Source organism: Ambystoma mexicanum, chromosome 2p, assembly GCF_040938575.1.
Source record: "Ambystoma mexicanum isolate Mex_15411 chromosome 2p, UKY_AmexF1_1, whole genome shotgun sequence".
Taxonomy (NCBI): Eukaryota; Metazoa; Chordata; class Amphibia; order Caudata; family Ambystomatidae; genus Ambystoma; species Ambystoma mexicanum.
Genome location: NC_090923.1, coordinates 794,135,508 through 794,145,189, shown reverse-complemented (window position 1 = coordinate 794,145,189; position 9,682 = coordinate 794,135,508). Strand labels below are relative to the sequence as shown.

The 9,682-nt window shown below is 46.5% G+C and overlaps 1 protein-coding gene across 1 annotated transcript in view; it reads left to right on the top strand.

The window, feature by feature from the left end:
- The first annotated feature begins 3,681 nt into the window (after nucleotides 1-3,681).
- Nucleotides 3,682-9,682, top strand: part of LOC138566800 (inositol-trisphosphate 3-kinase A-like) — a 796,057-nt gene continuing 790,056 nt past the window's right edge. The window contains exon 1 of the mRNA XM_069644458.1: nucleotides 3,682-3,936. The gene's annotated coding sequence lies outside the window, so the exon portion shown is untranslated. The remainder of the gene's footprint in view (nucleotides 3,937-9,682) is intronic.

Genomic DNA, 9,682 nt, shown 5'->3' with positions numbered 1-9,682 from the left:
TTACGGGTTTAAAACCAGCATCTTCCAGCTGGGTTATTGCTGCTAATTAGTGTTTCTTACTATTTGCGGTTACGTCCATTTTCCTTCGTGAAATCTAGTCACAAAATCCCAACTTGATCTCCTGGTTTCGACCCACGCCTGAACTTTTGGATTGTTACGTCTCCTATCCATTTACACTTCAAAGACCACTACGGTATCGACCCGGACTGCCCCTGGACTGCCTTCACTACGCCCTTACCATTGTTGTGATCTTCTGATATTTGACACGGAACGTTACTTGGATTATTCTTCCCTGCTCCTGCTGTCTTCGCAACACCTTTGTCAGCAGTTATTCGGAACACTTCAGTTGCTCCAACTCTCGTTTGGGAAGTCTGTGTTTCAGATAACCAACTATGTTTATTTTCTTCTATTTCTGCCAGTGCCATCTTTGACTACTACTGCTGTGCTGGTATTCCTCACTACTGGATTTGGGACATTTATTGAACTGAAATTCTCAACGAACTTATTTTCAAAGTGCATATTGACGCTCTCCTGTTCCTGCACCAACCCGGCTCTAGCGCGACCCTCGTGCCGCCCGGGTTATCTTCCCTGTACTAACTTCCCCGTTTATTATTTTTTCCTGTCGTGTTGTCCAATCCTGGAAATCATTAATCCTTGAAAGTCCCACAATTCAGGTCTGTAGTTTTGACTAAAACTCTCTAACAGGAAGAATCCATTATATTAATTCACTCATTTGGGTTTACTTCTTTACTTGTAGGTCCATTCCGGGGAAAATTCCTCTCCAATCACTGCCTACGTATTTTCTGTCCCATACTGTGCTTGATTGCTTACTTGGTTCCTCAACACTGTGTAATCTCTTTGTATTCCTTTGCAGCTTGGGTATTGGTGGTGTGTGTTCTCCCCGCTCTTTTATTCAACTGACACCTCTGCCTGTTCCAATTGAAACAGCAGAGAGGTACGTTGTAAAGAAGAGCCCCTCTCTTGAGGAAGCCTGAGTCTTGAACTCAGGGGAGCTGGAGTTGGAGGCTGAATATCGATTCCTGTGTACATATCGTCTCCAAGGTCATCTATCTATCTTCCTGACCTATTTACGGAGTGGTGAGTAACACTTTTGGGCTGGCGCGAGGTCTCCTTTTGGAAGAAGATAAAGCTGCCACACCGGAGAAACAAAATTTAATGGGTTAGGAAGCACACGGCACATGCCAGGTGGGTGATAATCCTAGTCCGCTTTTTATGTCTCTCATTCCATCACTTGAGAAAATAATGGTCGATAGCCAAAAAAAACAGTTATACTTATCAACAAACTTGTCAGACCCTTTTGATTCCCCAAACCTACTTCTCGTATCAATCTCGTTTTGTGGTTGTTGCACGTATTCACCATCCCACAAAGCCAGATGCCTGCTACAGACTTGATTTGGACACCACATACAACCTGGCAATCGAATACACGTACATGCATTTCTGCCTGTTATTTTCGTTGCATTTTGAGGCATGTGGTCCTGAATGTACCCATTACAAATCCAGAGCTACAAGCCCCAGAAAAGAAAGTGGAGTGGCATTTCCAGCAGTACGATGAAATGCCCTTTTAGGATGACCCCCTTCTGCGGAGATGGGTAGCTCATTTCTGATCCCGAATAGTGCTTGCAATTTCTCCTGTGCTGCGGTGGTGTGGTGAGTCATGGCCAACAGAAAGTTTCTCCAGTCTCCTGACTATATTGTCTCTCTCGCTCTTTGTAAACATGAGTGCTTTTCTGTTTCTTCTGCTATCTCTGGCAGGGTCATGGCTTTCGGGTGGGTGCATCCTACTAGATGGCATACATGTTCTTCACTCTCGTGTGCATGTTCTCGCTCTTGTCGTGTTGCCGGTCGTGGGTGCCGGGACAGGTAGTCTGCAGGGTTATCTGCTCCCACTCGGTATATGACCTCAAAAGGCTGGAGCTGTAGAATGCACATCTCCAATCTGGCTTATGGGTACGGTACTGAACCTTTGAAGATCGGGATCAAAGGCTTGTGATCTGTGAATATTTCAGCTGGCTGATCTAGAAGGTACACCTGGAAATGTTGGCACCCCTATAATTTCACCAGAGCTTCCTTTTCTAAGTGCGCATAGTTTTCTCCATTTTGGTGAGCAGAGGGATATTCTTTTTCTAAGAGGCTGGCTCTCTGCAGCTTCTTTAAGGAAATTCCATGGATGATCTGCTGATGTACTGCAACGTTTTCATCTGGGAACTCACAACCCAAGGCCATCTCCCTGATGCAGGCGCAAATATAATTGATCTTCTCCCGAGGTCTTTGCCAGGCCAGGCCATGCCATGTAAACGTTCATAGTTTGTGTTCAATTCTGGTTTTAATTTCTCATTCAGGGCTGTCTTCGCTTGTGCTTCTGGGGTGCCCCTTTCAGTTGAGCCACCTTGTGGGCTTTCCATCTTCCTGCCCTGTCTTCAGCGTGTATTGTGGGTGTTCACTGTTTGGCGCACTAGGTGGGAGTGACCTGCTGCTGTGCTTGGCTGGTGTCCTTAGTTGTATTTTTTTCTCTCTCCCCAGGCCCTGCTCGGAAGGTCTTGGTCTGGGGATTCCAGATGCTGTGTGCCTGATGAGATTGGCTGTAAAATACAGGTCTGCGCACTTTCCTTGTGTCTGTTTTAAAAAGTGTGCTGCCATGTGTGCCTTGGGCGCTCCTGTTTTCTGTGTTGTTGGTGTAATTGATGTGGCTGATATCGCAGTGTTACTGAGGCAAACTTGCCTGATTCAGAGAGAGTGCCGAATGGATTCAGCGTCTCCTCGTCAGGTGTGGCTAGGGCAAGGTGTGGCTCCCGGTCTGCTCCAATTCAATCAGCGTGCGGCATGTATCTGCTCACAGCATCACCTCTGCATAGATGCCCACCGCAGTGATTGCGTGCGCTGCCTGGGGCTTGTCGGCGGACATGGCTGCTCGCTGCTGCGTCACCGGGCCTTGCCGGCACACAGCGTTGCGCAGGTGATGCTCTCAGGGAGTCAGAGCAGAAACTGGACTTGCGGCTTGGAGGGACTTTTCAGATTCTCATTGCCGCTATGGTGTTTACTTAACCTCCTGCTCGCCTCCAGGGTGGGGAGGATATTACAGGGCTCGTGTGTGTCACTATGCAAGAACCACATGCATGTTCACTGGGGCATCTTATTGGCACTGCCCTGTTTCTGGCACACATGCCTTCTTTATTTTACTTTCCTCTTCCTCTCATCAAGTGGGGTGAACTCCCCCGCCCATCACATGATGATAGGAAGCTGTTACAGCACACCCTCCTTGGGCTTTCTAGCTCGCTATCTTCGGACATATATTTCTGGGAAATATTTACACCCCTCCAATTAACCAATTCATCAGCTACACTGATTAAAGTTCATCGAACTATGATATATTCATATACCTTGAAAAATGGTGCTCCTCTTTCTAGCTTTGTTAAACCGTAAAGCGAGCGGGCAGAGAAGGTACAGATTCTGGAGTGCACATGCCACTCTCGGGCACCACCCAGACACTCACTTTAGGGAGGCGCACGAGACGGTGATTGGGCAGCCGGGCGCAGTCGACTAAGCAAAGAACCCCACCTTTCCAGGAGAGGCGTGGTTTGCTGACGGCCTCACCAACGCTCCTCCTCCCCTGCTTTGGCGACGCCCCGCAGCTCGAGCCTTGCTCCGGGTGCGCGCTCTCGCTCTCTGCCACTGGCGGACTCTCGCTCGTCTCTAGAAATGGACGCGTGGGAAAAGTCCTGTCGAGGGGGCTAGTTTCCTGCTCGCCGCCGGGAGGGTAAACAACCGCCCGAGTGATGACGGAGCCGGTAAATCTTCTTACCTTCGACGCCGGTGTCTTTAGGGCTGGCGCGAGGACTCCTTTTAGAAGAAGATAAAGCTGCCACACCGGAGGAACGTCATTTAATGGGTTAGGAAGCACACGGCACACGCCAGGTGAGTGATCATCCTAGTCCGCCTTTTATGTCTCTCTTTCCATCACTTGAGAAAATAACGGTCGATAGCCCAAAAAACAGTTCTACTTCTCAACAAACTTGTCAAACCCTTTCGATTCCCCAAACCTACTTCTCGTATCAATCTCGTTTTGTGGTTGTCGCACTCTTCGACACATATTCACCATCACACAAAGCCCGATGTCTGCTACAGACTTGATTTGGACACCACATACAAACTGGCAATCGAATACACGTACGTACATCTCGTACATGCATCTCTGCCTGTTATTTTCGTTGCGTTTTGAGGCATGTATTCCTGAATGTACCCATTACAAATCCAGAGCTACAAGCCCCAGAAAAGAAAGTGGACTGGCATTTACAGAATGGCATGGGGCGTATGGGAACATCTTCCTTTTTAAAACAGAAAGCAACACATCCCCACTCTTGCTAAAAAGTACAACGTCTGCTCGTATGCAAGATATGAGCAAATCATACAAATTCAGCATGGTGATTGGCGTTGCCGGAAAGTCACGTGATTGTGTCTAGGCGCAGCCCAACAGCTCGGGGCAAGCTTGTCTGGGCATAGCAAAGTTGTGTACCTGTTTGCAGGTTGTCCATTCCCGGCACTGTAGCCTCAACATCTCCATCCCTTTAACTCTGACTGCCCATTGACCAGGTGAACTCCATCTCCCTTAAAGAGGGGGTCTCCAGATGTTGTAATCCAAAACATCTGGCGAGCCACAGGTGGGAGACCCTTGCCCTAAAGAATCCCCGTCGACCTGTATCGCCCTGCCAACCTTTTCAGTCTCCCTCCTTTACTTGCATAACATCTCACCACACCACTTCTAATTCCAAACTAAGCACAGTGACCAAGACCACCACAAGGCACAGACTCAACATGCACAAAACTGATGACGATCACACAACCTGAACGTGCTTAGCAGTCTTGCACTGGCTCCTGTAGCCCTGGGCTGCACAACATATGTCTCGCATGTCATATGCGGGCCGCAGTATTGTTTTTTGCGGCCCCCTAACGACCGGACTTTCATAATGAAGTGCAGCCCACTTCAAGCAACAGAAAACAAAGCGGGCTGCTCTTCATTACGAAAGTCTTTGAAGCCCAAGACTTTGCTGGCCTATGCGTCTCTAGAATGGGGTCATTGCCCACCTAATTGATGACCTGTCCCCCAACCCCATCCGGCAAAGAACTCTTTGCAGGGGCCATAAAGGTGCTCCTTCCCCTCAACCATCATTCGCGCATTAACAGGCTCCATTTGCACAGCCTGTGTTTTTTCTTCTGGCCTGAAAGGGACACCACAGGAGGCAATGGGCCATGCATATAACTGGGGGCCATCACTGATAAAAGCAGGCTACCTACATGGTGGGCACACTTTTGTTTTCCAAATGTGCAGTTTAAACTTGTCTAGAATTTGTTTTTCCAAACTGAAACATGCTTCTTGAACTTACATTCATTAGTTTTCTTTGAATTTTTTTTTTTTTGTCGGACTGCCCACAAGTACCCTGTGATTTTCGTGTCCCCCCTCTCCATCCTTTGTGTTTTTCACCGGATAAATTTCTAAAGCTGTTATAAGCTTGTCAAACTGCTTAATCGCAAATAAATGCCTCTATTGCACTGACGGCCGTTATCAGGAAACTAAAGTGTGAGTTCATGGGCGGCAACTTTTGATTTTCACTACATGGGCAGAAATTCCCCTCACCCTGAACATAAGCAAACTACCAGCCCAACACATCCCTTGGCTGAACAGATTTTATAGCGCTTGTTTTTTATAGTACTAAGATTTGCAGCCAGTTTTAAATATATAACATCTTAATAACAGTCACTCAATCTGCTGAACTACCCTGGTAGCTTTCTTCTGTAGGGCATGTCTATGAGTCCTTTTATGTGTTCAACATCACTGTATTACCAACATTGCAGTTCTTGTACAGGACTTGAAAGTCAACACTATTTCATCTCCAGCCACATTGATCCTGTGCATACATTATTTTACGGTGCACCAGTAGCACTTCTCCATAATGGGCAATGTTGTACCCATAATAGAGGAGCCAGACCATTGTAAACACTGAGCACTCAGCTGCTTTATGCGGCTGAGAAATTGCTCCTCGGCTGGCTTGAACTGTCAAAGGGAAACATGGTTTCCGTTTCAGCGTTCTGTCCCTCGGTCTCGCATATTTATTTATTGTGCATTTGTAAGACACTAATACATCAATTTGTGTTTCAAAGCGCCCACAGGCAACAGAGAGGGAACATGGGAATGAAAGGCAAATATAATAACAATGAAGGGAAAGGGCGAGGTGGTCCTACTGGGCCTTGTGAGCATTCACAACGTGCAAGTGCAGAAAGAGAGAAGAGACTAGCGAGGGAAGTAAGTGCTATGAGTTCCACTGAGTGAAGTGCTAGGCAGTGAGTTGCAAGAAGCTGTTAAGTGCCTGGCAGAGATCAAGAGTGGTCAACTGCCAATACAATAAGTGCAGGGCTACGAGACAGCGCAGGCCAGTGGCCGCCCAAAGGCAAGTGCTGGGAGTGGGCGGAGGCTAAAAGCGATTGGGGGGGGCAGGATGCAGAAGGGCACATAAGGGATCTGGTCACCATTCTCAGCAACTCTGGGGTTTAGCAAGGGAGGGAGACGGGGAGGAAGACTTGAGGAGTGAGGCTGTTCCAGAGGAGGGAGTCAGCCGACGAAGGAGATTGGCCACCAGCTTGCTGTTTAGAGAAGCGCTTGACACGCAGAGAGTTGGTGCCGGAGGAGCGTAGAGATCTGGGGGGGGGGGAGAGTATTTGGTGAGAGCCAGTTGTAGATGGCTTGGTCCCTGGACCCAGACAGCCTTATGGATGATGCAGAGGGATTTGCATTTGATCTATGCAGCAACCAGGAGCCAGTGGAGAGATTTTAGGGCTGGAAAGATGCGGTGCCTGGGCTTGAGGCCAAGGATAAGTCTTGCAGCTCATTGGATTTTATCCAATGAGCCATGTAAAGCCGGGGGCGTTTGCTTCCCCCAACCTTGTCTGGCCCATTGGGGATGCTGGCTTAGAAACTGCATGTTTGTATGTGCGAGGCAGGGGCTCCTGCTCCTCCTCCATGCAAACGGAGCAGAGCTCTTCGTCATCAGCGCTCTGGCAATTGCACGCATGTGCACAAACCAGGAAGCACTCTTTGCTTCCTTTTCGTGCTACACAGGAGCTGTAGCACTGGGAGGGAACATCAGGACCAGGGCAGAAGGTACTTTAATTTAAATGTGTATGTCGGTGTCTATGCTTGTGTTTGAAAAATGTTCTCGGGAAGGTGGGAAAGAATCCTCCTCCCAATAGCACCCCCTACACCTCTTGATTGGTTCGGGCTCCCTTGCTACGATTCATCACACTGGCATATTTGGGGGGAAATATTTACGCCCCTCCAATTTAGTACACAATTTTACCAACACTGGTGCTGTAAAGCATGGTAATAAGCAGTACAGAAAACAAACTGTATTGGTAATATTTTCTTTCCATTACCTGTACACACCACCTTTTTGTATGATGCTTCAGAGCAAAGTATTGTAAAGAGAACATGAATTTATTGCCATGGTGACAAGGCAATGTTGACAGTGGTTAGTGAAGTCTTTTGTGGCAGTACTTCTGAATGCAGAGATGCTTTGTGGTGTTGTGTGGAGGATGCAAATGTAAAGGTTTCTCTTTACACATGGTGTCCTATGATGCTGGTGGCCTCCCAGTCTGCCCATACTGCAATTTTGTAAAGTCCAAAGGGTTGGAGGCTGCATTCTCTTCTAAGATCCAGAGGCAAAGCTTCCTCACGCAGTCATTGATGTGATCAGATCACTCGCCAGCCACATCTGCACATTTCTTTTTCACCTGTAGGACTGCTAGTTCTGTTAGGTTATTGCTGCTGGGGGTGCAGGAATGATTATGTTCTCACACTATTGTTAGATAACATGTTGAAGCCCAGGGGCAAATCAGTTTTTCTTCTGGCTTGGTAATAATGTGTACTGCAGAAATTAAAATACAAATGGCAATAAAGACAAGAAGAACACCTCAAAATTCCTCTTTGTTCCCCCACATCCTTACTAAAAATGTCTGAGGGGGGGTGGTAAATTCACCACATGCCCCACCTGGCTATCCCACACAAACAATCTGGCCCTCTGTAGACAGCTTGTAAATTACATTCGGCCCTCTGGCAAAACTAGTTGTACACCCCTGCTCTAGCCAAACGGAACCCATTTTCCGCAGGTCTCACAGCGCCAAGAGGACGTGAAAATGGAAACAGTTGCATAATATAAACCACAATTATAAAGTATTGTCATTGTAAAACGATTGATGCAGGATTCATCCCACTTCAAACACTGTGATGATAGGTGTTATTAATATGCAAATTCGTTTGCAATCCTAAATGGAGAGTGAAACTCCGAGCCATATAAAACGGTTGCCAAAACCTTACCCAATCCTTAAAAACACACCTCACATAATGTAAACCAAAATGCCAAAGGTAGGCAGTCAAAAATTTAAATAGCCCAGATAGCCAATACGTCGCCACTTTATCCTAACAACTTACCATTCTAATAGGGGTTTGTCTTTTGATTTATCTTGTTTCTATGTGAAGAATCTTTTGCTTATCTTTAAATGTATTGTTTTTACATGTATATACAGTTGTTTGGTGCAGCCTCCCTTCGGCTATGAGAGGTTTAAGTTAAACAGTAGCAGGACGGTAAAATGGTCTTTGTTAATCATGCCACGTTATACATGTCAATGCTGGTACATTGTTCATCTTGTACACCAGTAGTAAAAGTGTTCGATACACCCTTATTTGTAGGGCTGGTGATAAGTGGAAAGATGAGTGTTAACCTGATCAAGGTTCGCTTTTTGTTTTAGCACTGACATAGCTATTCAACACAGTCACATTTTAGGGTTCTCTTTGCAACTATTGGTCAGCCATAATCCAAAAAAGGGCAAATGCCACAGTGCTGGCTTGCAGTGTTGGAGCAGTTGGTTTTTCTTCCGTGTGTGCAGAGACAATGTGGGCTGTAGTGACATATTAGCATGACGTGTTTTTAAGCAGTCTTTCAATATCTTCTTGTTTATTATTTACAATGTCTTTCTATGTTACGATCATTAAATAATACATCGTTATACTTTATTTAGTAGCATTTTATCTTCTGTGTTAAATTGACTGTCTCCCAATCCCCATGCCCCGGACATGTACTGCAGTAGATCTGGCATTTTCTTTTATTTATTTTTTTCACCATTAAAAGCAATTGGGAATGCCGGGTGAATGAGTGGGCATTCCTGCGTCCAAGTTCTGCCTCCTCACATGCCTGCAGGCTTTTCTAGGTCAGGGTCTTTTTACAAATTCTACCACCCCAGGCTGCAAAGCTCAACGTTTCAAAAAATGGCTTTGTATCTACATCTTGAGTGACTACGTGCATTGCTAGACCAATGAGTTCTGGTCTCGAGAATCTTTACAAACTTGCACACTGCCCGCCACTTTAGGCAGCCAGCTCATAAAATTGCATTGTCTACTGGGTAAGGCTTTGCCACAATGTGAGTTTAAGAACAGTGCTCATGGAGTTTGTGGCATTGGGCCCCACACTGTTCGAAGCCCTTGTTCCTTAAAGCGTTTGAGGTAGCAACGTGGAACCAGGGCCTTTCTCCATGGATGGATCCCAGAAGTGAAAACTGACTGCCACAGAAAATGTCCATCTTTGATTTGGCTACCATTTATGCATTTGGATTTGGG